Source organism: Bison bison, unplaced genomic scaffold, assembly GCF_000754665.1.
Source record: "Bison bison bison isolate TAMUID 2011002044 unplaced genomic scaffold, Bison_UMD1.0 scf7180017864145, whole genome shotgun sequence".
Classification (NCBI taxonomy): Eukaryota; Metazoa; Chordata; class Mammalia; order Artiodactyla; family Bovidae; genus Bison; species Bison bison.
In genome coordinates this window covers 8,090,740-8,116,440 of record NW_011494717.1, presented here as the reverse complement: position 1 = coordinate 8,116,440, position 25,701 = coordinate 8,090,740, and the positions used below count along the sequence as shown (strand labels likewise).

The 25,701-nt window shown below is 38.2% G+C and overlaps 1 protein-coding gene and 1 non-coding gene across 2 annotated transcripts in view; one reads left to right on the top strand and one right to left on the bottom strand.

Moving 5' to 3' along the window:
• The window catches only part of RAB10 (RAB10, member RAS oncogene family), a 62,103-nt gene that overhangs the window by 29,441 nt on the left and 6,961 nt on the right, over positions 1–25,701 (bottom strand). The gene's annotated exons all lie outside the window — the stretch shown is intronic.
• TRNAC-ACA lies at positions 21,012–21,084 on the top strand. Its single transcript has one exon. It is a non-coding gene; the product is annotated as a tRNA-Cys (tRNA).

Genomic DNA, 25,701 nt, shown 5'->3' with positions numbered 1-25,701 from the left:
ATTTTTTGTGGCTGTGCTGAGTCTTTGTTGCTGCATGGGCTTTTCCTAGTTGTGGTGAGCAGGGACTACTCTCTGTTGCAGTGCGTGGGCTTCTCATTGCAGTAGCTTCTCTTGCTGCAGAGCATGGATTCTAGGGCACATGGGATTCAGTAGTTGTGACACATCAGCTTAGTTGCTCCACAGCATGTAAGATCTTCCTGGATCACAGGTCGAACCCGTGTCTCCTGTGCTGGCAGGTACATTCTTTACCACTGAGCCACCAGGAAAGTCCTTACTGTCCCCTTTTAAAGCCCCAAAGTAGTATGCATGTTTTTTGGCCTTTAAGTCACTTTCCTTCAAATCTCTTGAAGAAATGTTGCTTTGCTCTCTCACAGAGGCATTACTTCTGGGACACTGCTATTTCTCTATAGGTTTGTAGGACTCCACAAACCATCTCTCGAACAATGCTAATGTAAGAACCAAAAAGACAACCCACGTAAACCCCTTAGTACAGTTTCAAGCATGTTAGCTAGCCTAAGTGTTAGATCGTATTACTTTTATTACAGACAAGAAATGAAGGCCAAGAGATGAAGTCATTTGCCTATTTTAAAAAATTCATTGTTAACCAAGCTATTTTTCTGTCTCCAGTATAAAGTTATGTCTACTATTATACTGGGCTTCCCTGGTGGCTCTGACAGTAAAAAATCCACCTACAATGCTGGAGACCTGGGTTTGACCCCTGAGTTGGGAAGATCCCCTGGAGGAGGGCATGGCAACCCACTCTCTCTTGCCTGGAGAATCCCCAGGCACAGAGGAGCCTGGCGGGCTATAGTCCACGGGGTCGAAAAGAGTCATACAGTCAACTAGGCACAGCACAGCACTTCTATACTACCAAAAGATTACTACAGAGCAGAACAAAGGAAGTATTTAAGTTTATAGTCTCTGGAATTTAAAAATCCAAGGATTCATTCAGTCACTCAACTCAATCTCTCCATTCCATAACTTTTATCAATTGCTCTTTCTTCTTCTCTTTGTGCTATGCTACAAAATGATGATGACAGGCACAAATCTAAGAAGTTCAAGCCCACTTCTAACTCATACTGGTTTATATCAACCTCCCATTAATTGGTTATCTTGGTTATCTTTCACTGCAAGCATAGAACAAATAAGGAATTGTTTTTCTATTTAGAGGGCTCCCAAGACTGCTAAAAACAAAGCACTCTACTTCTAAACTGTTAAAATTAACCATTTCTAAATCAAATAGAGTAACAATTATATAACAATATAGAAAGCATTAATTCCAAATTGCCTGAAAGGAGCACCCTCTTACTTGCCCTTTACATTTCCTAAAACATTCCACATGCTGCAGAGTGATTCCATGCACGCCCACAGAAGTCTTCCTTACCTAGATTTCAAGTCACAAGGTTGTAAAAAGCTAGATATAACATGAAAATACTAATAAATAGAGAACTTACTATCATCTACCTCTCAGCCATCACATGGACATCCTTATTATGTCTCTTACTATATGTTCCAATAATACAGTGTAAATTTAGTTATAAACAGAGACTGGAAATCCAGTAAAAGGTGCACTGTGACGACAGGGAAGGAGTTCCCTGGTGGCACAGTAGATAGGAATCTGCCTGCCAATACAGAGGACAAGGTTTCAATCTCTGGACCGGGAAGACTACAGATGCCATGGAGCAACTAAGCCCACACTCCACAGCTAATGAGCCCAGGCACTCTGGGGCCCACGAGCCGCAACTGAGCCTGTGGTGCTGCAACAACTGAACTCCATGTGCCCTAGAGCTGCACACAGCAACCACTAGGCCTGCGCACCTAGAGCCCGGGCCACACAACAAGAGAAGCCATGGTGAGAAGCCCACACTTCACAACAAAAACCCAGCACAAACAAAAATAATAAAATTTTAAAAATGATAGGGAAGAACTGCTAAGTCACTGACAAAGGAATAGATAGTTAACCGATAAACAGATAAGCAGAAGTGGGCCTAAAATTAAAATTATATGAACAAAGGGTTAAGAGAGTCTCTTGAAGAAACAAGTAAGACTATTAAACATGTTTTTAATGACTTTCAATGTTCATACTATAAAAGTCAAAAGATTCAAGGATTTTATTTACATAATTTTATCAGAAAAAGTATGCCAACCTTTCCAACATTAGATTCCTTCTCTCAATGCCAAAAAGTAACCAAGAATTAGTTATCTAAATTTTGTCAAATACAAGACAAAACAAACTAGGTTTCATTAAGTTTTAATTCCATTTCTCAACAATTTCCCAACATTTTTGGGTTTTCCATTATTTGCTAGGAAATTTTACTGTTTTGAATGGATTCCCTTTAAGTGACTTTTCCCAATATCATTATTTCATACAGTATCCTACCATTTGACTTTTCATTTTGTGTCAGTCTGTGCTACTAGATTATAAATTGAGCTAGGATGGACCACAGAGGCAATGAAGAGGTACACACCACTAGTACTCAAACTTTTTGTTCTGAGGACCCCTTGTAACTTCTAAATTACTCAAAAAGCCCAATGAGCTTTTATGTGGATTATATAAATTTATAGTTACCATATCAGAAATTAAAACTAAGAGAATTTTTAATTATTAATGCAAGAAATTGAGCTTCCCTGATAGCTCAGTTGGTAAAGAATCCACCTGCAATCAGGAGACCCCAGTTTGATTCCTGGGTGGGGAAGATCTGCTGGAGAAGGGATAGGCTACCCACTCCAGTATTGGGCCTCCCTGGTGGCTCAGCTGGTCAAGAATCCGCCTGCAACGCCCATGACCTGGGTTCAGTCCCTGGGTTGGAAAGATCCCCTGGAGAAGGGACAACTACCCACCCACTCCAGTAATCTTGCCTGGAGAATTCCATGGACTGTATAGTCCATGAGGTCGCAAAGAGTCAGACACAACTGAGTGACTTTCACTTTCAACGTATTTTAAAATATATAAACCCATAAATATATTTACGAAAAATAATTATATTCTCCAAAACAAAAACAGCGAGAAGAGTGGCATGATTTTACAGGTGTGTAACTTTAATGTCCAGCTTAATAGTCCACAATTTTCATATCTACTTCAGCATTCAGTCTGTTGCAATTCACTGCTTTGACTGAAACATATGAGGAATATGAAGTATAGAAGAAAGCCTAGATGGATGAAGATATATAGTTGGAAAAGGAGGACTATTTTAAGAGCTTATTCAGATGATCCTAAATATTCTTTGACATAAGAAAACTCACCAAGCTGTACTTTTTAAAGATTAGTTGCAATGTGGAACCTAAAATCATAATGAATTTTTCATATTCTATTACATTAAATTCATCAGTTACTTTACACTCTTAGTGGATCTTTTTATCCTTGCATGATTTTATAACATCATTTGGAAAACATTAGTTCACTAAGCTACACAATCCTTCCAAATGCTGACACATCTCATTACACAATATGAAAAAAATTATTTGCTAATATTAACATGGACCTCATCAAGAGAATCTCGAAGAATTGGAAAGCTGTCAAGTTCATGGAAGCAGACCCAAGTTTTCCAAAATTCTAATTTTCATTTAAAAGCATAAATTTTTCGTTGGCAACAAATACTGTCATTTCATTCATTTGAAAAAGTGTCTGCCAAATACTCAAGTCTGAATAACCACAGGATGCCAGTTGTTCTTTCAAGGATAAATGGAGTTTCTCAAAAAAAAAAAAAAAAAGTGGCCAATTTAAACAATTTCACAAGTGCTTTTCCTTGAAACAGCCATCACGGTTACAGAATGAGGCAGAAGTATTTTATATTTACTTCCCATTTTGCGCTCATGGATCAAGATACCTAAAATTTCTTTTGGCTTCATCAGGGACATTCTTAGTGAAATTAAGCTTTGTTTTCTCCTGTGAGTCCATGGTGGTGAAGAACACAATACTAACAAGTCCAGCTTGGTGCCACTGTCCTGATTCACACAAAGACCAGCGATTTCATATAAAATGATAAACTTTACAATTTACCACAATGAAAAATGGCAAATAACATCTTGGAATTAATATGAAAATAGTTTTGACTTTCTGGTCAAAAAAGATCCACAGGTGGGGTCTGAGAAGATCCAAATTTTGAGAACCACAGAGGTAGATGAATATATGTTGATAGTCTACATGCTATAAGATGTTAGATAGCTTTCATTATGTATTTTATTTGCGCCTTCCAATATTCTTGCAAGATTTTTTTTTTCTTAACAGATGAGGAAATTTAGGTGGAGTCAAAAAAACAAATCCAAATGTTTCTAATTGCAAAGCTTTCTATTTCCATGTTTAAGACCTGGCTCTGATATAGCTGACACATTATCAAGGTCATTTAACTTTGCTTCACACACATGAAATGTAATAGTAACCTACCTTGCCCTCTTCAGAACTGCACAAGGCTCATAAGAAGGAAAGCAGGAGTACTCCAAAAATTTTGCTGAACTATATTAAGTATTATGAAATAAAAATCAATTCCAAAAAGGAAAAAAAAATCCAGGAAGTTCAAAAAGAGGTACAGTCACTCCATTAAGTGACTGTGAAAATGTAATGATTTTTAAAATGGTTTAAAACACACACACACAGATAAAACCAGACTTAATAAATGTTTTGCTCAGACCACAAGTTCATGATTTAATCTATTCCCCACCATGTCTACTGCACTCTAGCCTACAAACAAGCTCAAATTTCTCAACTTTCCAGAAGAGCCAAAAGATTTTGTGAAAAGGCCAGAAGTCAAACAGAAAAAAAGAAACTTAAAGCTGAGAAACACAAACTTCCATGGTAAAGCTGGCATAAAAAGTTTCAAATCCAAGGAGCCCAATCATTAAAATCAAGAAGCTCTCAGAGTATTTATAGCTGCCCATCCTTCATGGTTCAATATAACAGGCAATCAAAAATAAGGAGAAATCAAAGACTAACACACATGGAAATATAATGCTCCAAAACCAAGACTGTTACCGATTTTTAAACATCTTGCTACCTAAGACATTAATATCTTCAACATATGCCTCAAAAGTTTAAATTATAGGAAAACATAAATCTGAAATGCCAGAACACTGTAATCCAACAGTTTCAAAGACAGTTAGGATTATCTTTTTTAAATACAAAGGCCAACATGCAGTTTACTGACATCAACTAGACAGGTGCTTGCTACTGGTGACAGGACCATTAGCTTTAATCACAGTTTAAAGCCAATTTGGGGGCCATAAAAATTTCAAAGCATCTCGATGCCTAGAGAGGAAAAAGAGGCTGCCATTAGACACTAAGAATGCATTAACAGCTCTAATTAAAATATATATATATATGAAATTATAGATGTAACAGGCATAAGGCAAATCAGAAATTCTTAAATTTAAAATACAAAGAGGTGCCTCAGTAGTCCCGTCCCCTAGCTACAGTGTACTGTATTCTCTCTCAACAATGAATCATCTGTGTGGAATGATACACTAACTGCTCTGCAAAAAACCTTTTTATTAAAAGACAATAAATAAAACATACAACAACTTTCTTTTCTCTAACTTCTACCAAAGAGGTATGAGATATCTTTAAGTTTGTTTAACTGGCTTTAATTAAGCCTTGCCCACAGAGTCTGAGAAAATGACTCAGCAAGACTCAGCCCATATGTTAACTAGAGTTAAGTGATTAACACAATTAAGTTAAACACACATTTCTCTAACATGCCCAATTTACAGATAAAGAGGCTCAAAGGTTAAATTACTTGCTTAAGCTCACAAAGCAAATTAACCATGATGAGAATTCTGTCCCCTGGCTCAGTATCTTTCACATGTATTTGGGCACTAAAAGATCACTTCTCAAAAACTAAAGGCTCAGTGTCACAGTCACCAACAGGCACTTTCATAAATACTTTCTTACGATCCTTGAACATTACTCAGTATACAAGTAAGAATTTAAATACACCTTTGATAAGTCTTCACTAGAAAAGTTCAACTCTAATCCATTCTGCATGGTCTGGACCAACCACCATTTAAAAATTTTAATCTTAACCATGTCACATACCTGCTTAGACTTCCAGTGTAATTCAAATTGTTAGTATGGACTACCGGACTCTGGATGATCAGGCCAGCACCCCTGCTTCAACAGCTACTGCTTCTGCTCGCCTTACCTGACTCACCCCTGCAGCATACGCCTTTCAGTTCTTTGAACTAGATAAGCTGTTTTACTCACCAAGGACCTTTCCCTGACTATATCCTCTGTTGAAAAATTTCTTCCTTCTCTCCTCATTCTAACTTCAAATAGTATCTCAGATAGCATCATAAATTCCAGTTCCTCAGGACAGAATTCCATGAGCCACCTCCCCATTCCCTGATTCATTCTGATTTCACAATATATTTTCTATTCATAGTAACTATCTAATTAGAGAAATATTCTGGTTGATGTTTCTGTTTGATGCATGTGTATCACCCTCACCAACCTACTACAAGCATGGTGATCACTAAGTCTGTTTGACCAGAAGAGTCTTCATTTGCGATGTTTCCCAAAATGCTGTGTTCCAATTTACTGTCTCAGACTCCACATTTTAAACAAAGACGCATTAAAGTAAGTGGAGAGTTTGGCAGACTGGTAACTAATTTCTGCCAAGGTTCTACCAAGTAGTTATGTGAGGCACATGTTCAGTGCAAACAGTTATCACTTTTTAACACATGGTTACATCTAAAAAGATGACCAGAGATAACCTGTTGCTCTTTTCCAACCCTTTACAAATTTAAAACAACTGACATTTCCCTTTCTAACATAGCAAGCTGATATCAAGCGTAATAAAAGGCAGCCAGCCAGTTCCCTCTGATTTTTTGGGTTTTTTTGACTTCCTATGCAGCTTGTGACGGAGAAGGCAATGGCATCCCACTCCAGTACTCCTGCCTGGAAAATCCCATAGATGGAGGAGCCTGGTAGGCTGCAGTCCATGGGGTCGCTAAGAGTTGGACACGACTGAACGACTTCACTTTCACTTTTCACTTTCATGCATTGGAGAAGGAAATGGCAACCCACTCCATTGTTCTTGCCTGGAGAGTCCCAGGGACAGGGGAGCCTGGTGGGCTGCTGTCTCTGGGGTCGCACAGAATCGGACACGACTGAAGTGACGTAGCATAGCAGCTTGTGAGATCTTAGTTCCCACAACAAGGACTGAACCCTGGGCCACTGCAGTTACCAAAGGATCGCCAGGGAAGTCCCCAGTTCCCTCTGGTTTTAACAGATGCTGGAAAGAGAACGTTTGAAGCTGCTGCCTCGAAATGCAGTAAGTTATCAGGTCACCAGTCAGTGCAATAAATGGGAAAATTACTGGGTTGGTCAAGAAGTTCCTTTGGCTTTTAAGTAAAAATAAAAGACATTTTTCATATTCACCAAGAACGTTATTGAACAACATATTCCGTTTTGTTTCAGCACCTGCCATTTTCCAGGCAACTTTATAATTCCATCTTCCCCAAGCTTTTTATCTTTTTGAGCAAAGAACTCTTTCAGGTATGTTTTACAATCTTCAGGGAATTGAAATTTGTTCCACTAAGAGAACTCTGTAAAGACCGAAGTAAATGGAAATCCAAAAGTGCAATGTCTGGAGAATATGGCAGATGAATCAACTTTCCAGCCAAGCTATAACAGTTTTTGCCTGGTCATCCAAGAAACCTGCAGTCTTGCATTATCTGATGGAAGAGTAGGTGTTTTCTGTTGAATATTTCCTGACGTTTTTAGTTGAGTGCTGCTTTCAGGTGGTGTAGATGGGAGGAGTACCTGTTGGAACAAATCTGATGGTCTTCCAGAAGGAGATATAATAGAAGACTCCCTTCCAATCATACCAAGTACACAACATCACTTCTTTGGATGAAGACCAGCCTTGGTGTGATCCGTTTATGTCACTTGCCCTACTGGTCTCTTCTGTTCCACATTATTACATAGAATCCACTTGTCATGAACCATCACAATATGTTTTAAAAATGGAACAGTTTCATTACATTTAAGTAGAGAATCACGTGTAGAAATATAGTCAAAAAAGGTTTTTTACTCGTAACTTACGCGGAACCCAAACATCAAAATGACTAACGTAATCAAGATGATGCAAATGATCTTCAACACTTGATTTGGCTATTCTGAGTATGTTGGTCTACCTCCCCGTATGGCTTAATGTAAACTGTTCTCAATTAATGTCTCGATTTGCTCACTATCAACTTCAATTGGTCTACCCAACAGTGGAGCATTGTCCAGCAACAAATCTCCAGCACTATACTTTGCAAACCACCTTTGACAGGTTGTCACAGCACCTTCTCCACACACTGCACAAATCTTTTTTGCCTTTCAGTTCCATTGTTACCTTTCTTGAAATAATAAAGTATAATACACTGAAAATGCTTTTTCTTCCATCCTCAGTATTGGTTACACAAAAATTCACCAATTTTCTAAGTTGGTTTTTTTAATGCACACTGATGTGACAGCTATCACAACAGAATCTATCTAAATTGTTTCAAATAAAGTTAAAGACAACTAAGTGCTACTAGAGCCATCTTATGGAAAAAAACTGAAGAAATTTTTTGGCTAACCTAATATATATGTATGTGAAATTATTTTAAAAAGTATTCATAATAAAAATGCTTTCACTATGATAATTTTATCATTATACAGTTTATATCTACAACCAAACTATATTCTACAGTAAGCCCTTTAAGCAGCAACTCAGAAAAAGTTCATGTTTAAAGTGTTAATACTGACAAAAAGTAACAAGTCTGAAGCATCATCAGCATTTAATTCAAAAGACAATAGTTACTTAAGACTGTGTCCAAAGAGGACAAGAACAAATGAAGCTACAAAAGATTTTTGTGAAGCATAGTTTAGGTCAAATGAGAGTTCCTCTAAATTTTCGTTTTTTTCAATTTCTTTTCACTCAAAAACTTTTAATGAGTCAATAATCATAATCTGTTGGCTTCATTAGCAGAATAACTTGACAAAAAGATAGTCATGTTTCAAATAGGAAAATCATCACCCCATTAATGGCATGTTTTCCTTCATCCAATTTATGGAATCAAAATTAAGCTTTCAGCACCTAAAATAATACCACAATTTGAAAATTACATGTAAGAGGACAGTTACACAAACACCATGGCAAAATGGTTATTTATACTTCTATAAATTTTAAAAATATTTTCAGAGTCCCAGGGTCATTACAAGTGCTATCTAAAAACACCAAGTAAGCCTTTCTGTGGGCAACAAACAGGAACAGAAAACACTTGAAGGCACATGATAAAAGACTGGGGACTTTCTAAGGAGGTTTTGTTTCACAACTGGACTCAACATGAAACCATGAGAATAAGAACTTGAGGGACTACTGGTTGTACCATACTTCCATTTACCAGGTACACCTCCCCCTATAAAGTTTCGTGGCTAAGTATTAAGAATAAAGCTTTGGGGAACTTCCCTGATGGTCCAGTGGTTAAGAATCCACCTTCCAATGCAGGGGACACAGGTTTGGTCCCTGGTTGGGGAACGGAGATCCCACAAGCCACATGGTACAGTCATAATAATAATATAAAAAGAAATGAGAAAAAGATGAACATTTTCGTCAACCCAAAATGTTAACAACTGATTCATTCATGGATCAAACCAACAAGTAAAATGCTATTAAAAAAATAAGATAGACCCCAGTCTCATAGCACAGTCCTTACCCATGATGTGTTAATTACAAAGAGGGAAAATATCTTTAGTGGATAAACCCAGCAGATTCCATCTTACCCAAGGGCTCACACTTAGCATCTCCAATAACAGGACAAAATAACATTATGCACTGAGATGTGATGCAATGAGAAAGACACATCACCTAAGCAGCATTTTTGCCAAAATGTTTAATTCTAATCTAATCATGAGGAAAAAATAAAAAGATTTTCACTCAGTCATGTCTGACTCTGTATGACCCCATGGACTATAGCCCGCCAGGCTCCCGTCCACGGAATTCTCCAGGCAAGAATTACTGGAGTGGGTTGCCATTTCCTTCTTCAGGGGATCTTCCCAACCCAAGGGTCTCCTGCAATGCAAGCGGACTCTTTACCATCTGAGCCACCAGGGAAGCAAATCCAAAATGTGAGCCATTTTCTTAATAAAATATTTAAGACATAAAATATTTAAGACATATTCATACAAAAAGGTCAATGTCAGGATCTGATTTGCTCTAGATTAAAAAAAGCAGAGACAGGACAACTAAATTCATAATCCTGAATTGGACTCTGGACACCTCCACCACCAGCCACCCCCCAGTCAAAGAGGCAAAAACCTTGAGGAAATATGAATAAGAGCAAAAAAGAGTCGGACCCAGCTGACAACTAAACAACAACAAATATTAAATTTCTTGAGTGTAATTATGATATTGTAGTTACATAAGAGAACATTCTTGTTTTGAGGGGATACATACTGGAGTATTTAGGGATGAAGTAACATGATATCTGCAGCTTACTTTCAAATTCTCAAATGGTCTAGCAAAAAAATAAAAAATACAAATAGTACGAGTGCACAAATGCAGCAAAATCTTAATAATCAGAAAATCTACATGAAGGATATATATGTGAATAGTCACATTACCTTTTCAAATTTTCAACGCATTTGAAAATTTTCAAAGTAAAAAGCTGGAAGGGGAAAAAGACATAAGGAAGAAACTGTCCCTTTTCCTCTGGATGATGTTATGACTCAGTATGTCTGGAGCCTAAACTGCTGCAGTTACCTCCACGCTGAGAGAGCTGGCTGGAGGACAAACTGAGTGGCAGGATGCAAGAGAACGTGGGTTCTTGGTGAGGTTTCGTTGTGCTGTTGTGCAGTCACTAAGTCTTGTCTGACTTTGCAACCTCATGGACTGCAGCATGCCAGGCTTCCCTGTCCTTCACTATCCCCTAGAGTTTGCTCAAATTCATGCCCATTGAATCGGTGATGCAAGCTAACCATCTCATCCTCCGCTGCCCCTTCTCCTCCTGCCCTCAATCTTTCCCAGCATCAGTCTTTTCCAGTGAGTCAGCTCTTCACATCAGGTGGCCAAAGGATTGGTGCTTCAGCATCAGTCCTTCCAACGAATATTCAGGGTTGATTTCCTTTAGGATTGACTGGTTTGATCTCCTTGCAGTAGGACTCTTCAAGAGGCTTCTCCAACACCACGGTTTGAAAGCATCTAATTCTTCAGCACTCAGCCTTCTTTAGGGTCCAACTCTCACATCTGTACAGGACTACTGGAAAAACCACAGCTTTGACTATACAGACCTTCGTCAGCAAAGTGATGTCTCTGCTTTTTAATATGATGTCTAGGTTTGTCATAGCTTTCCTTCCAAGGAGCAAGGGTCTTTTGATAATCATGGCTACAGTCACTGTCCATAGTGATTTTGGAGCCCAAGAAAATAAAATCTGTCACTGTTTTCCACTTTTTTCCTTTCTGCTTGCCATGAAATGATGAGACTGGATGCCATGATCTTAGGTTTTTTTTGAATGTTGAGTTTTAAAGCCAGCTTTTTCACCCTCTTCTTTCACCTTCATCAAAAGGCTGTTTAGTTCCTCTTCACTTTCTGCCATTAGAGTGATACAGACCTTTGTCAGCAAAGTGATGTCTCTGCTTTTTAATATGTTGTCTAGGTTTGTCCTAGCTTTCCTTCCAAGGAGCAAGCGTCTTTTAGTATCATGGCTGCAGTCACAGTCCGCAGTGATTTTGGAGCCCAAGAAAATAAAACCTGTCACTGCTTCCACTTTTTCCCCATCTATTTGCCATGAAGTGATGGGACCGGATGCCATGATCTTAATTTCTTGAATGCTGAGTTTTAAAGCAGCTGTTTCCCCCTCCTCTTTCACCCTCATCAAGAGGTTCTGGTTGCTGAGCATTTAATAAACTAACCCTAGAAGTGACACATCCTCAAACATTTTGCTCTTGTTTAAAGTCAGCTGGGTTTGCAGGGGATGGCAAGGGGTGGTGGCAGGGGAAAGCAAGAAGCTGTCACTTCCTAATACACAAATGTATTGAAAAACAGTATTGCCATCAAAATTACATTGAGGGTGAGGAGCAAAGAATGGACTCCAAAGAAGAGGGACATCACAGTACTTATCCTTTCTATGTTATACATTCTTATGTGCTTAGTGGCTCAGTCACGTCTGACTCTTTGCGACCCTATGGGCTGTGGCCTGTCAAGCTCCTCTGTCCATGGAATCTTCCAGGCAAGAACACGAGCAGGTTGTCATTTCCTACTCCAGGCAATGTTCCAGACCCAGGGACTTGGGTTCAACCCCCGGTTTGGGAACTACGACTCCACATGCCACAAGGCAACTAAGCCCGAACCCTGCAACTAGCGAGCCCGCATGCTCCACAATAAGAGAAGACCCTCACACACACAGCAACTAGAGAAAGTCCACAACAAAGACCTTGCACAGGCAAAAAGTTTTTTAAATTTTACAAATAAAGGGGTATGATGTTTGATGTTGGGAAGATCAATGGATACTTACAATTATCAACAGAAGGGATACATGCAGGAAAAACCTGCAGCTGAGTGGGCAAATCAAATTCTTTATCTATAAAATTATATCTAGTCTGTAAGTGAATGAAAGCTCTGAAAGTGAAGTGTTAAGTTGCTCAGTCATGTTGGACTCTTTTCAACTCCACGGGACTATAATTCTCCAGCAAGAATACTGAAATGGGCAGCCATTCCCTTCTACAGGAGACTTTCCAGACCCAGAGAACCTGGGTCTCCTGCACTGCACACAGATTCTTTACCATCTGAGCCATCAAGGAAGCCCAGTCTGTTTATAACTACCACAAAATTATGTATTCAAAGAAATTACTCTTGAAAAAGAGATTTTAAATGATTTTACTCTTTTAAAAGTCTGTATTTCCAGGTTCTCTAATATATTGTACTGGAAAGAATATGGGCTTGAATCTGAGGGCCCTGGATTAATAATTCTGGTTTCACCACTTACTAGCTAGCTGTATGACCTTCTTGGCTCAATTTCCTAATGTTTCTAATCCTCAATTTTCTGATTAGCAAAATGGGGATATACAAATTTCCTCAGAGGATTACTATGAGAATGAACTGAAATAACATACAGGCATACCTCGTTTTATTGCAATTCACTTTACTGTGCTTCAAAGACACTGTTAATTTTTACAGATTGAAGAGTTTGTGGCAACCCTGCAGCAAGCAAGTCTACTACTGGCATTTTTCCAACATGCTGTGTGCATGCATGGCCTTTTAAAAATCATCCACTGAAAACAGATCATGGCAGTTATGTGAGAAAACGTAATCGACAAATAGCAAGGAGGATAAACCATGCTGTAATAGTACTCCATGGTGCATTTCAAAATTTACAAAACAACATATGCACAACTGTACTGCATATATCATGCAATACCAGGGAGACATATTGACACCATTGCTTTCAGGAAGATGTGTAAACACATCTTCCTGAAAGAAGAAAAAATTAACAAATATTTTAAATCATTTACTCTTGAAATTAAGTCAGCTGTAATGTTTTCCTTAAAATTAATGTTTCAAGACCTCCACTTGTTTCTAGCCACTCATTTCCATCAACCAACGAATTTCACCTTATAGCACACGCAAACTGTATTTGAAAACACAGTTCCCTAAAAAATTCTCACTCGACTGAAACAATTTTGAACTCAGTAAATTTGCTAAAATTCAATAGAAGATCAGGAAAAAGGCAAAATGTTCAAAGAAACATTCATTCAGCAGAAATAGTTTTATGGAGCTAAAGTTTCCAAGCAAGACTGAATGCCAAAGATGAGAATATTACCTGAGACTGAGGAAAGTTCTGAAACGGTAAACTGTGCTTAACTAAATCACTGCTGGAGTTGGAAATCATCATTTAATAGGAAGACCACAACTTACAGCAAAGAGTGAGAACATTCCTCACCAATGACTTAAACAGTGCCTGCTAAAAAGCATAACCGAGAAAAAAGTGAAAGTCAGCTCAAGAAAATATGTGTAGCGGTCTAAAGAAATTTCAAATTACTTGTGTTTAAAAAAAAAAGTCCTATAATTTGTGGCACCTACATATAGACATCTTAATAAAGAAAATTTTTCAGAAAAGAAATTGAAGAAAAACTAGAGGTGGAAGTCATGTTATTATAGTATAGAAATTGTTATACTGAATTTATAGTTTATAAATTATAAATACATATTTATAGTTATATTGAACTATCAGGTTAACACTGAAATTATTTTTATTCCCTTAAGCACACATTAACCATTAGTCACATACAGAAGGAAACAGTACACATGTTGCTTGTACCTGTTATATAATATTTTAATTATAATATCTTACTGTACAGATAAACTGCTAAACCCTGTCTGAGTTATCCAAAAAGCCCACTATTATCAAGGGAGTCATATTTAGAGCATGGCTGACTTCCTGAAAGTCCATCATAGATGTTAGCTATAAGCTAGTTTCATTAAGATGCTCTTTATGGTCCTGACATTCACACATCTGTGCAGACCCTTCTTGAATCCATGTAAAACAGAGAAATTATTTCTGTAAATGTTTCATTCAATATGAAAAAAAAATCCTTATATTTATCCCAACTAGTTCACTCACATTTTAAAAGATAACCCTTCAACAATCCCAATACTTGAGAGTTAGTGAATAAATCTCAAATTTACCTCATCCACTCATAATTTTGTTTGGATTATATTCGCCCTCAGGCTTCACTTTTCCATCAATGCATCCCAATTTTTTTTAAATTTAATACAAGAAAGAATTTCATGATATTATAATAAATCATTCATCTATTATCTTGTACAAAAATTATTTCACAAAAGTTAAACTTTGATTAGGCATACATAAGGCACAAAAGCTCATTTTTTTTAATGTCTCCAAAATATATCAAAGTTTCTACCTTGACAAAGACTACCGGAAATAAAAGAACTTCTTCTTGGGAATTCCCTAGCAGTTCAATGGTGGGTAGGACTTGGAGTTTTCACTGCTGAGGCCCAGGTTCAATCCCTGGTCAGGCAACCAAGATCCAGAAGATCCAGCAAGCCTTGTGGGTTGCCCAAAAAATAAAAGGACATCTTCTCATTGGCCATAATCATCAATTCACAAATCTGAAACTGTAGGGACTTCCCTGATTGCCCAACAGCTAAGACTCCTCAATTCCAAGGCAGGGGGCCCGTGTTGGATCCTTGGTCAGGGAAAGTGAAAGTGAAGTCGCTCAGTCGTGTCCGACTCTTTGCCACCCCGTGGACTGTAGCCTAACCAGGCTTCTCTGTCCATGGGATTCTCCAGGCAAGAATACTGGAATGGGTTACCATTTCCTTCTCCAGGGGAATCTTCCAGGGAACTAGATCCCAAAAGCTACAACTAAGAGTTCACATGCCACAACTAAAGATCCCAGGTGCTGCAACTAAGACCTGGAGCAGCCAAATAAAGAAATACATAAAATTTAAAAAATCTGTAACTACTGTACAGTAATACAATCTTTAATCTTTGTTAGAGTTTTCAGGTTTCCTGCCTAAAATGTCTAGCTGGTCTCATTACTGCTGGCTGGGCATGTTACCTACATAACAGCAAAAGTCTGCTGCTTCTTCTGAGTCTAAAATAGAGTTAAAAATCAAAGTCAGTAAGGCGCTAAGAAAACACCAAGTACTGTGTGTGGCTTTAATTTAGGGGATTTCTAAGTATACTATATGTTTTGGGTCTGGATTATATTCAGAGTTGATGAAAGCTTAGTCTCTAGATACATGTAAGTGTTACTAGCTGACTGTTTAAAATTCTACATCTTAGGAAAAAATTTTCTTTCTTGAGGTATAGCAAACATAACTTTGTAAGATAAGACAACAAAACAAAAAAATGAGATGTCTTAAAGGGCATAAAGCTTGTATTTCCCACAAATATAAAATGTCTTAGAAGAGCAGCAAGTAGTGTTATATTGGTGCACTTTTCACAATTCCCCACTATAGCTGAAACTCCACAAGGACAGGCACCAAGTCTGTGCTACTCACCACTGAATCCATGGTGACTGACACACTGTAAAACCTCAACAGTAATCGCAAAGGCTTGTAATTTAATTTTCTACTTTATTTTTGAAAAGTGACTGTGTTCCCCTTGACATACAGATCTTCAATCTACTTTGAATCAGACACCACATCATATACAAAATAAACTCTAAAGAGACATAAAAGCAAATGCTGTAAAATATTGGCAATTGGTGAATGTAAAGGAAAGACGAAAGGGGATTCATTAGAGTAAATATCTTTTCTGTAGGTCTGACATTTTCCAAAAGAATGAAGTTTTTGGAACTCTTACTTAAGTAAAGAGCTGACATTTGAACAATCATTTTGATTTACATTTACCTTTCATAGCACTCTTGGAGAAGGAAATGGCAACCCCCTCCAGTATTCTTGCCTGGAAAATCCCATCAACACAGGAGCCTAGCAGATTACAGTCCATGGGGTCGCAGAGTCAGACACAACTGAATGACTTCACTTCTTCCATAGCACTCTAGTCCATTTATTATCTTGAGTATATATCCCCACATACAAAAATATGCAGACACACACTACTGGATTTTTTAAAATTCACACATATCCATTAATGTCTAATTTAAGGAAGTCAAAGGCATGTTAGTAAGACTAAGAATATATAAAGAGGTAAAATACTCATACTTTACCAGTAGGTTTCAAACCAGCTAAAAATCAAGAGGGAGATATCTTATCATTCAAAGCCAAGTGCTACAGTATATAGGACACACTGCAATCCTCTGGCAGATTATGAGTTTGCTGAATCACTTGTTAGTATTTTATAAAACAGTATATACGTCAACAGAAAAAGACTGAAATTGAAGACTACAGTAATATTCTGTTCCAAAAGCAAAAAATACTCCTTCCCCTCAAGTAAATCAACCAAGATTATATATCTAAAAAAAAAGAATATATTATACATCTAAATCAAACTTCTTTCCTTTTCTTTTAAATTTATTTAGCTGCACTGGGTCTCAGCTGAGGCATGTGAACTCTAAGCTGTGGCACATGGGATCTAGTTCCCTGACCAGGAATTGAACCTGGGCCTCCTGCAGTAGGAGTGCGGAGTCTCAGCCACTGGACCACCAGAAGTCCCAAAAGCTCTTTTAGCTATTGTGAATGCTGATTCCCTACTACATTTATCTAACTATTTTAAATAACAAAAATATCTGTATTTTGGCAACAAACTGGATATTTATAAAAACAGTACCAAAGTTACCATTCATCCCTAATTTTACTGGATGTTATTCATTAAAAAGTGGAGTTGAAAATCATTTGGAGTCAAAAATTACTTCAAATTCCAGTTAAACTACAGGAGAAAGATTTTTCTCATCCCTTCTCTCCAAAGTCACACCAAAACATTAAGGGAAAAAAATATAAATAGCTTACCTTGATTTCAATAATAGACATTGTAACTAACCACAACAGATGAAGAAGTTTACGACCTTAGAACCCACTGAAGCAGATACCAATGAGGAGCAAGACAACTCATGTCTCAATATAGGAGGTATCAGATACCAGACAGAAAGTGAAAGTGAAAGTCACTCAGTTGTGTCTGACTCTTTGCGACCCCATGGACTATACAATGCACAGAATTCTCCAGGCCAGAATACTGCAGTGGGTAGCTGTTCCCTTCTCCAGGGGATTTTCCCAACCCAGGAATCAAACCCAGGTATCCCACATTGCAGGCGGATTCTTTACCAGCTGAGCCACCAGGAAAACCCAACAGAAAGTGAGGGCTTGATTAAAGGTTTATAAAGACAGCCTCCATTTCACATAACCAGATATTACCACTCCACTTACAGCACAAGTCTAAAGGTTTATTCTCTAGAAAATCTGAAACTGACATACTCTGAATTTAAAAACAAGAAGCCCACTGGAGTGTGGAGATGAAACTAAAACCAGGGAGATTAAAAAGCCCCACCCATGTTCACAAAGCTCACAAACATCTTTCAACCACTTCTTTTTTTGCATTAAAAAAAAAAAAAAACTGTATTGAAGCATAGCTGATTCAATGACCCATTCTCAATTATAAATGTACACCCTGAAACACCAATCATTAGCAAAAGGCCTATAAAATAAAATATAGAATAAAACAAACATCGGGGGAGGGGGCAGAGGGTAGGCATGGAAAACCTGAAAGAAAAGAGTCAAAAAATAAAATGTAGAATAAACTATCTTCCAAAAAAGTTACTGTATTTATAAAACAAAAACAGAATACTTAAAAAAAAATTTTAAAGAATAAACAAGAAGAAGCACTAGAAATTTAAATATATTACAGGTGAAATAAAGTCTTCAAATAGAGAAGTTAAAAGATAAACTCAAAGAAATCTCCCAAGAAGAATGAATTAGCAAGCTAGAAAATAGAAAATTATATGATCATCCAGGAGTCCAACATCCAAAAACAGAAAATAAAAAGGAACAAAATCATAGGAGGGAAAAAAGCAAGAAAACTTGAAGTTAAGGACCTGGAAAGACCCACCAAATATTAAGGATGCATTTATCTGAAAAAACAAAAGACCTACCCACTGAGATATATCATCTGTTACCAAGAATTCAAAACACTGAAAAACCTAAAAATCTGCAGAGATAAACCAGGCCAGAAATAATGGGTAAAAAATCAGAATGGTATTGGACTTGCCAGCAACATCAGAAAGGAACTAAAAGACAAATTTTCAGTATTCTAAGGGAAAATTATTTTCAAACCAGAATCCTAGGCCCTGTCAAACTTTTCATTCAGACAAAGAATTTAGGCATTGTTAAACATGGGTGGTTGTCTTAGGAGGCTTTACAAACAGCTAGCAGAAGAACTGATGCTTTTGAACCGTGGTGTTGGAGAAGACTCTTGAGAGTCCCTTGGACTGCAAGGAAATCCAACCAGTCCATTCTAAAGGAGATCAGTCCTAGGTGTTCTTTGGGAAGGACTGATGTTGAAGCTGAAACTCCAGTACTTTGGCCACCTCATGTGAAGAGCTGATTCACTGGAAAAGACTCTGATGCTGGGAGGGTTTGGGGGCAGGAGGAGAAGGGGACGACAGAGGATGAAATGGTTGGATGGCATCACCGACTCGACAGATGTGAGTTTGAGTGAACTCCGGGAGTTGGTGATGGACAGGGAGGCCTGGCGTGCTGCGATTCATGGGGTCACAAAGAGTCGGACACGACTGAGCAACTGATCTGAACTGAAAAGAGAAGAGAAGCGAAAGGCAAGGGAGAAAGGTAAAGACAAATCAAGTTGAATGGAGAGTTCCAGACAATAGCAAGAAGAGACAAGAAAGCCATCTTAAAAGAACATTGCAAAGAGAAAAACAACAGAATGCAAAAGACTAGCAATCTCTTCAAGAAAATTAAAATACCAAAGGAACATTTCATGCAAGGATGGGCATGATAAAGAACATAAACAGTAAGGACCTAACAGAAGCAGAAGAGATTAAGAAAAGGTAGGAATAATACACAGAAGAACTATACAAAAAAGGTCTTAAGTGACCTGGATAACCACGATGGTATCGTCACTTACCTAGAGCCAGACATCCTGGAGTGTGAAGTCAAGTGGGCCTTAGGAAGCATTACTATAAACAAAGCTAGTGAAGGTGATGGAACTCCAGCTGAGCTATTCCAAATCCTAAAAGATGATGCTGTGAAAGCACTGCATTCAATACGTCCGAAAATTTGGAAAATTTGCAGTGGCCACCGGACTGAAAAAGGCCAGTTTTCTTTCCAATCCCAAAGGACAGTGCCAAAGAATGTTCAATCTACCATACGACTGCAGTCATTTCATACACTAGTAAGGTAATGCTCAAAATCCTTCAAGCTAGACTTCAGCAGTACATGAACCTCTGAGAACTTCCAGATGTACAAACTGGGATTAGAAAAGGCAGAGGAATCAGAGATCAACTTGTCAACGTTCTTTGGATCACAGAGAAAGCAAGGAAATTCCAGAAAAACATCTACTTCTGCTTCACTGACTTCATTAAAGCCGTTGATTTTGTGGATAATAACAAACAGTGGAAAATTCTTCAAAAGACAGGAATACCAGTACCTGTCTCCTGAGAAACCTGTATACAGGTCAAGAAGCAACAGTTAGAACCATACATGGAACAGACTGGTTCAAAACCGGGAAAGGAGTATGTCAAGGCTGTATACTGCCACCCTGCTTATTTAACTTATGTGCAGAATACATCATGCCAAATGCCAGGCTGGGTGAATCACAAGCTGGCATCAATATTGCTGGGAAAAATATCAACAACCTCAGACATGTAGATGATACCACTCTAATGGCAGAAAGTGAAGAGGAACTAAACAGCCTTTTGATGAAGGTGAAAGAAGAGAGTGAAAAAGCTGGCTTTAAAACTCAACATTCAAAAGAAACCTAAGATCATGGCATCCGGTCTCATCACTTCATGGCAAGCAGAAAGGAAAAAAGTGGAAAACAGTGACAGATTTTATTTTCTTGGGCTCCAAAATCACTGTGGACAGTGACTGCAGCCATGATTATCGAAAGACCCTTGCTCCTTGGAAGGAAAGCTATGACAAACCTAGACATCATATTAAAAAAGCAGAGACATCACTTTGCTGACAAAGGTTTGTATAGTCAAAGTTATGGTTTTTCCAGTAGTCATGTACAGATATGAGAGTTGGACCATGAATAAGGCTGAGCACCAAAGAATTGATGCTTTTGAATTGTGGTGCTGGAGAAGACTCTTCAGAGTCTCTTGGACTGCAAGAAGATCAAGCCAGTCAATTCTAAGGAAATCAATCCTGAACGTTCATTGGAAGAACTTATGCTGAAGCTTCAATCCTTTGGCCACCTGATGCGAAGAGCCAACTCATAGGAAAAGACCCTGATGCTGGGAAAGATTGAGGGCATAAAGCAAAGAGGGCGGCAGAAAATGAGATGGTTGGACAGGATCACTGATTCAATGGACGTGAGGTGAGCAAACTCCTGTCATGCTGCAGTCCATGGGGTTGGAAACAATCAGACACAACTTAGCGACTAAACAGGGACTTCCCTGGTGGCTCAGATGGTAAAGCGTCTGCCTACAATGCAGGAGACCCGGGTTCAATCCCCGGGTCAGGAAGATCTCCTGGAGAAGGAAATGGCAACCCACTCCAGTATTCTTGCCTGGAAAATCCCACGGACAGAGGAGCCTGCTAGGCTACAGTCCATGGGGTCGCAAAGAGTCAGACATAACTGAATGACTTCACTCACTCACTAGCGACTAAACAACAAATACAGGAATTCTCAAGACTTCCCTTGTGGTCCATTGGTTAAGAATCTGCATTGCAATGCAAGGGACACAGATTCAGTCTCTGGTCAGGGAAGTAAGATCCCATATGCTGTGGAGCAACTAAGCCCACGCACTACAACTACTGAGCCCATGTGCTCAGGAGCCAGTGTGCCACAACTAGAGAGTCCAGGTGCCACAAAGAAAGATCCTGCATGACAAAACAAAGATCCCTCATGTTGTTAAGACCCAACACAGTTAAGTAAATACAAACAAACATGGGAAGTCTCAAAAAATTTCCTTTGCCATACACCCTTTTTGTAAGAAGCTGCTGCTGCTGCTAAGTCACTTCAGTCGTGTCCGACTCTGTGCGACCCCCACAGACGGCAGCCCACCAGGCTCCCCCATCCCTGGGATTCTCCAGGCAAGAACACTGGAGTGGGTTGCCATTTCCTTCTCCAATGCATGAAAATGAAAAATGAAAGGGAAGTCGCTCAGTCGCGTCTGACTCTTTGCGACCCCGTGGACTGCAGCCTACTAGGCTCCTCCGTCCATGGGATTTTCCAGGCAAGAGTACTAGAGTGGGGTGCCATCGCCTTCTCCGCTTAGCGACCTATGACCCAAAGCAATAAAACAGCAGTCTCTCACATGAGTGATGCTAAGGGAACTGAAGCAGGAAGGATAAAGATGTAGAAGAAAGAGAGGTATCCAGGAAAAAAACATGTATCAATAATCTCTAATGGTCTGTCTGTGCAGAAATTCATTTTGAGAGGTTGTTGGAAGATGTAGGAAGACTTGATAATGGGTAAAGGAAATTAATCAAATAAAGAGAATTTTTAATGTCAGAGAAAAGGAAACAGAGTTGTAACAGACTATTTGGTTTTAAAGGAAATATTCCCATGGGCACATTAATGTACCCACGGGGTATCAATTTAACAAAAACATTGGGATAAAGAGTGGGATAAGATTATAAAAGGTTAAATGTTTCATTTAATATTAAATTAGTAACTCAAAAGATGTTGATATAGCATATCTTTTGAAAACAGTAATATTATCTTTTGAAAAATATCAATATTTAACAGAAAAGGTAGACAATACCTCTAAAGAATAGGACTAGAGAGGGGATGAGAAAGGAGACTGTTTAATTTTGTTACTTCTATAAATCTTTTAGCAGTTTAACTTCAAATATGTGCACATATCACTGATAAAAATTAATTTTAATTTTTAAACCTTTCAGAAAGCAAAGAATAAATTATTGCAAATAAGAGTCAGAGTCAATCACTAAATCAACTTTCAATCCCACAGCATCATCCAGGGTTATCTCTGAAACCTTCAGAACACCTGCATCAACTGACTGACTACTTTAAAAAAAGCCTGCACATTCAATAATGGTACTGGAGCAACTAGATACCATCTTAAGCAAGATAAAAGAATCTGAACCTAAACTTCATACCATAATACAAAAACTAACTCAAAATATATTATAGGCTCACATATAAAACAAAACTTTTACCAAACAAAAATGGGAAAAGATCTTCAGTGTCTAGAACTAGACAGAGTTCTTAGACACCAAAACATGACCTGTGAAAAGAAAAATTAATAAATTCAACTTCATCTAAATTTAAAATTTTTGCTGTGTGAAAGCCCATGTGGGGACTTCCCTGGTGGTCCAGTGGTTAAGAATCTGCCTTCCAACACAGGGGACATGGGTTTGATCCATGGTGAGGGAACTAAGACCCCACATGTCGCAGGGCATTTAACCCTTAACCCCATGTGCCACAACTACTAACCATGTATTAGTAGTTGAGAAGTAGGGAGAAGCCCATATACCACAACTAAGGCCTGATGCAGCAAAATAAGTGAATAAATATAATCCACCCCCTCCCCCCCCCAAAAAAGGCCACATGAAGAAGTAAGAAAACAAACTATAGAGACTGGAAGAAAATATTTGCAAACCACATGTTCAACAATGGACTAGTACTTAAAATGTATAAAGAACTTTCAAAACAGGAAAAAACAAACAAACAAAAAAAAGGAACCAATCCAATCAAGAAACAGGCAACTGACATAATCAGATAACTCAGCAGAGAATATACAGATGGCAGATGAGGACACAGAACAGTTTTTAACAGCTCTGGCCATCAGGGAAATGCAAAATAAAACCACGATGAGATTACTACTATACACTTACCAGAATAGCTAAAATACAAAAGAGCACCACCACCAAATACTTGTGAAGATACAGAGAAACTAGATCACTCACAAACTCCTGTGAGAATATAAAGTAGTACGGTCACTCTAGGAAGAGTCATATCCTTATGAAACTAAACATGCAGTTACCATCCTGACCCAGTAACTGCACACTTGGGCATCTATCCCCGAGAAATGAACATTTATAATCATACAAAAACATCTACACAAAAATTCATATCAGTTTTATTTACAACAGGCAAAAATCAGAATCAACTCATGTGTTTCTCAATGGGTGAGTGGTTAAACAAACTGTAGGGAATGCATGCCATGAAATACTATCAGCAGTAAAAGGAACTACTGGTGCACACAACTTGGATGAATCACCAAGGAATTAAGCCAACTGAATAAAAGCAAATCCCAAAAAGTTACAACCTCTTGATACCATTTATTTTATATTTGTGAATGACAAAATTTTATAAATGGAGAACAAATTTGGGGGACAGGGTATAGTTAAAAAAGAACACAAAGGATCCTTGTCCTTTGGAACTGTTCAGTATCTTGACTGTGGTGGTGGCAAAATGAACCTACAAAAGTCACAAAATTGCAGAGAATTTAATATACACAAACAAATGAGTACAAGTAAAACTAGAGAAATCTGAATAAGACTGGTGTGCTGTGCCAGACGACAATATCCTGGTTGTGATACTATAGTTTCACAAAATGTTACCATTAGGAGAAACTGGGCAAAGTGCACAAGGGATCCTTCTGTATTATTTTTCACAACTGCATGTGAATCTACAATTGCCTTAATAAAAACATCAATTTTAAAAAGTCCTGCATAAGCATTGCCATTGATATGAAAGAAACAAATCAACACTGCTTTCTGTTCTGATTTTGATACGTTGTACTTTTTGGGTCTCCAGAATAATGGTTTTTTTTCCATTTTCTAATGTTTTACAACCTTGGATGCTCTGTTTCTGGGTCATGCTGGAAACTTAGTGTTCCATCAGCAGTTGCTGTTTTCCTCAAAAATATGATTTTTCATCTCTGGAAAGAAGGATAAATATCAAGTAATCACTTTTGCTAAAGTATATGGTACTATCTTCAAACAAAAATTTATTTCTCATTTGAAATTTCCCTTCAGATGAGTTTTCTTCACCAAAATTTTATTCTAGTCATCATTTTAAATTCCTCTTCTTATAATCCAAATTGAAGAATTTACCCCACTAACCTCCAATATTCACCTCTTTGAAGGCAGCAAAACCTTTGTAAGACCTTTACAGTCTCAGGGCTCACACAATGTTCTCAACCCTCTCTATAGCTTTTATACTCTTCCTTCATGACTGGACCATCTCCATAAGCAGTGTTCCCATGAAGATTCTCTTAGATCCACACAAACTTCTATTTTTTGCTAAATAACAGTCTTATTTGTAAATCAACACTCAAAAGGCCCCTATTTCTCTGTTAAACTGCTACCACAGAACTAACCGGGCAATTCTCTACTGCTAATTGAAACAGACTGCCAGTATTTCTATCATTCTTTACTTTTTACAAACCAAACAGGAATATCAACCAGTATTTCCTTTGCCAATTCGTGTCTACCATTACACACCATAATGCAAAGAGCCAACTCACTGGAAAAGATTCTAAGATCTTTTGGAAAGATTGAGGGCAAGAGGAGAAGGGGGCGAAAGAGGATGAGATGATTGGATGGCATCACCAACTCAAAGGACACGAGTGTGAGCAAACTCTGGGAGATAGTGAAGCACACGTTAGCCTAGCAGGCTGCAGTCCATGGGGTCGTAAAGAGTTGGACACAACTTAGTAACTGAATAACAACAACATTATTAGCTCAGGTTATGCTAAAGGAGTACGTCAAGGCTGTATATTGTCACCCTGCTTATTTAACTTATATGCAGAATACATCATGAGAAACACTGGACTGGATTCAGAAGCACAAGCTGGAATCAAGATTGCCAGAAGAAATATCAATAACCTCAGATATGCAGATGATACCACCCTTATGGCAGAAAGTGAAGAGGAACTAAAAAGCCTCTTGATGAAAGTGAAAGAGGAGAGTGAAAAAGTTGGCTTAAAGCTCAATATTCACAAAACTAAGATCATGGCATCTGGTCCCATCACTTCTTGGGAAACAGAAGGGGAAACAGTGTCAGACTTTATCTTTTTGGGTTCCAAAATCCCTGCAGATGGTGATTGCAGCCATGAAATTAAAAGACGCTTACTCCTTGGAAGGAAAGTTATGACCAACCTAGATACT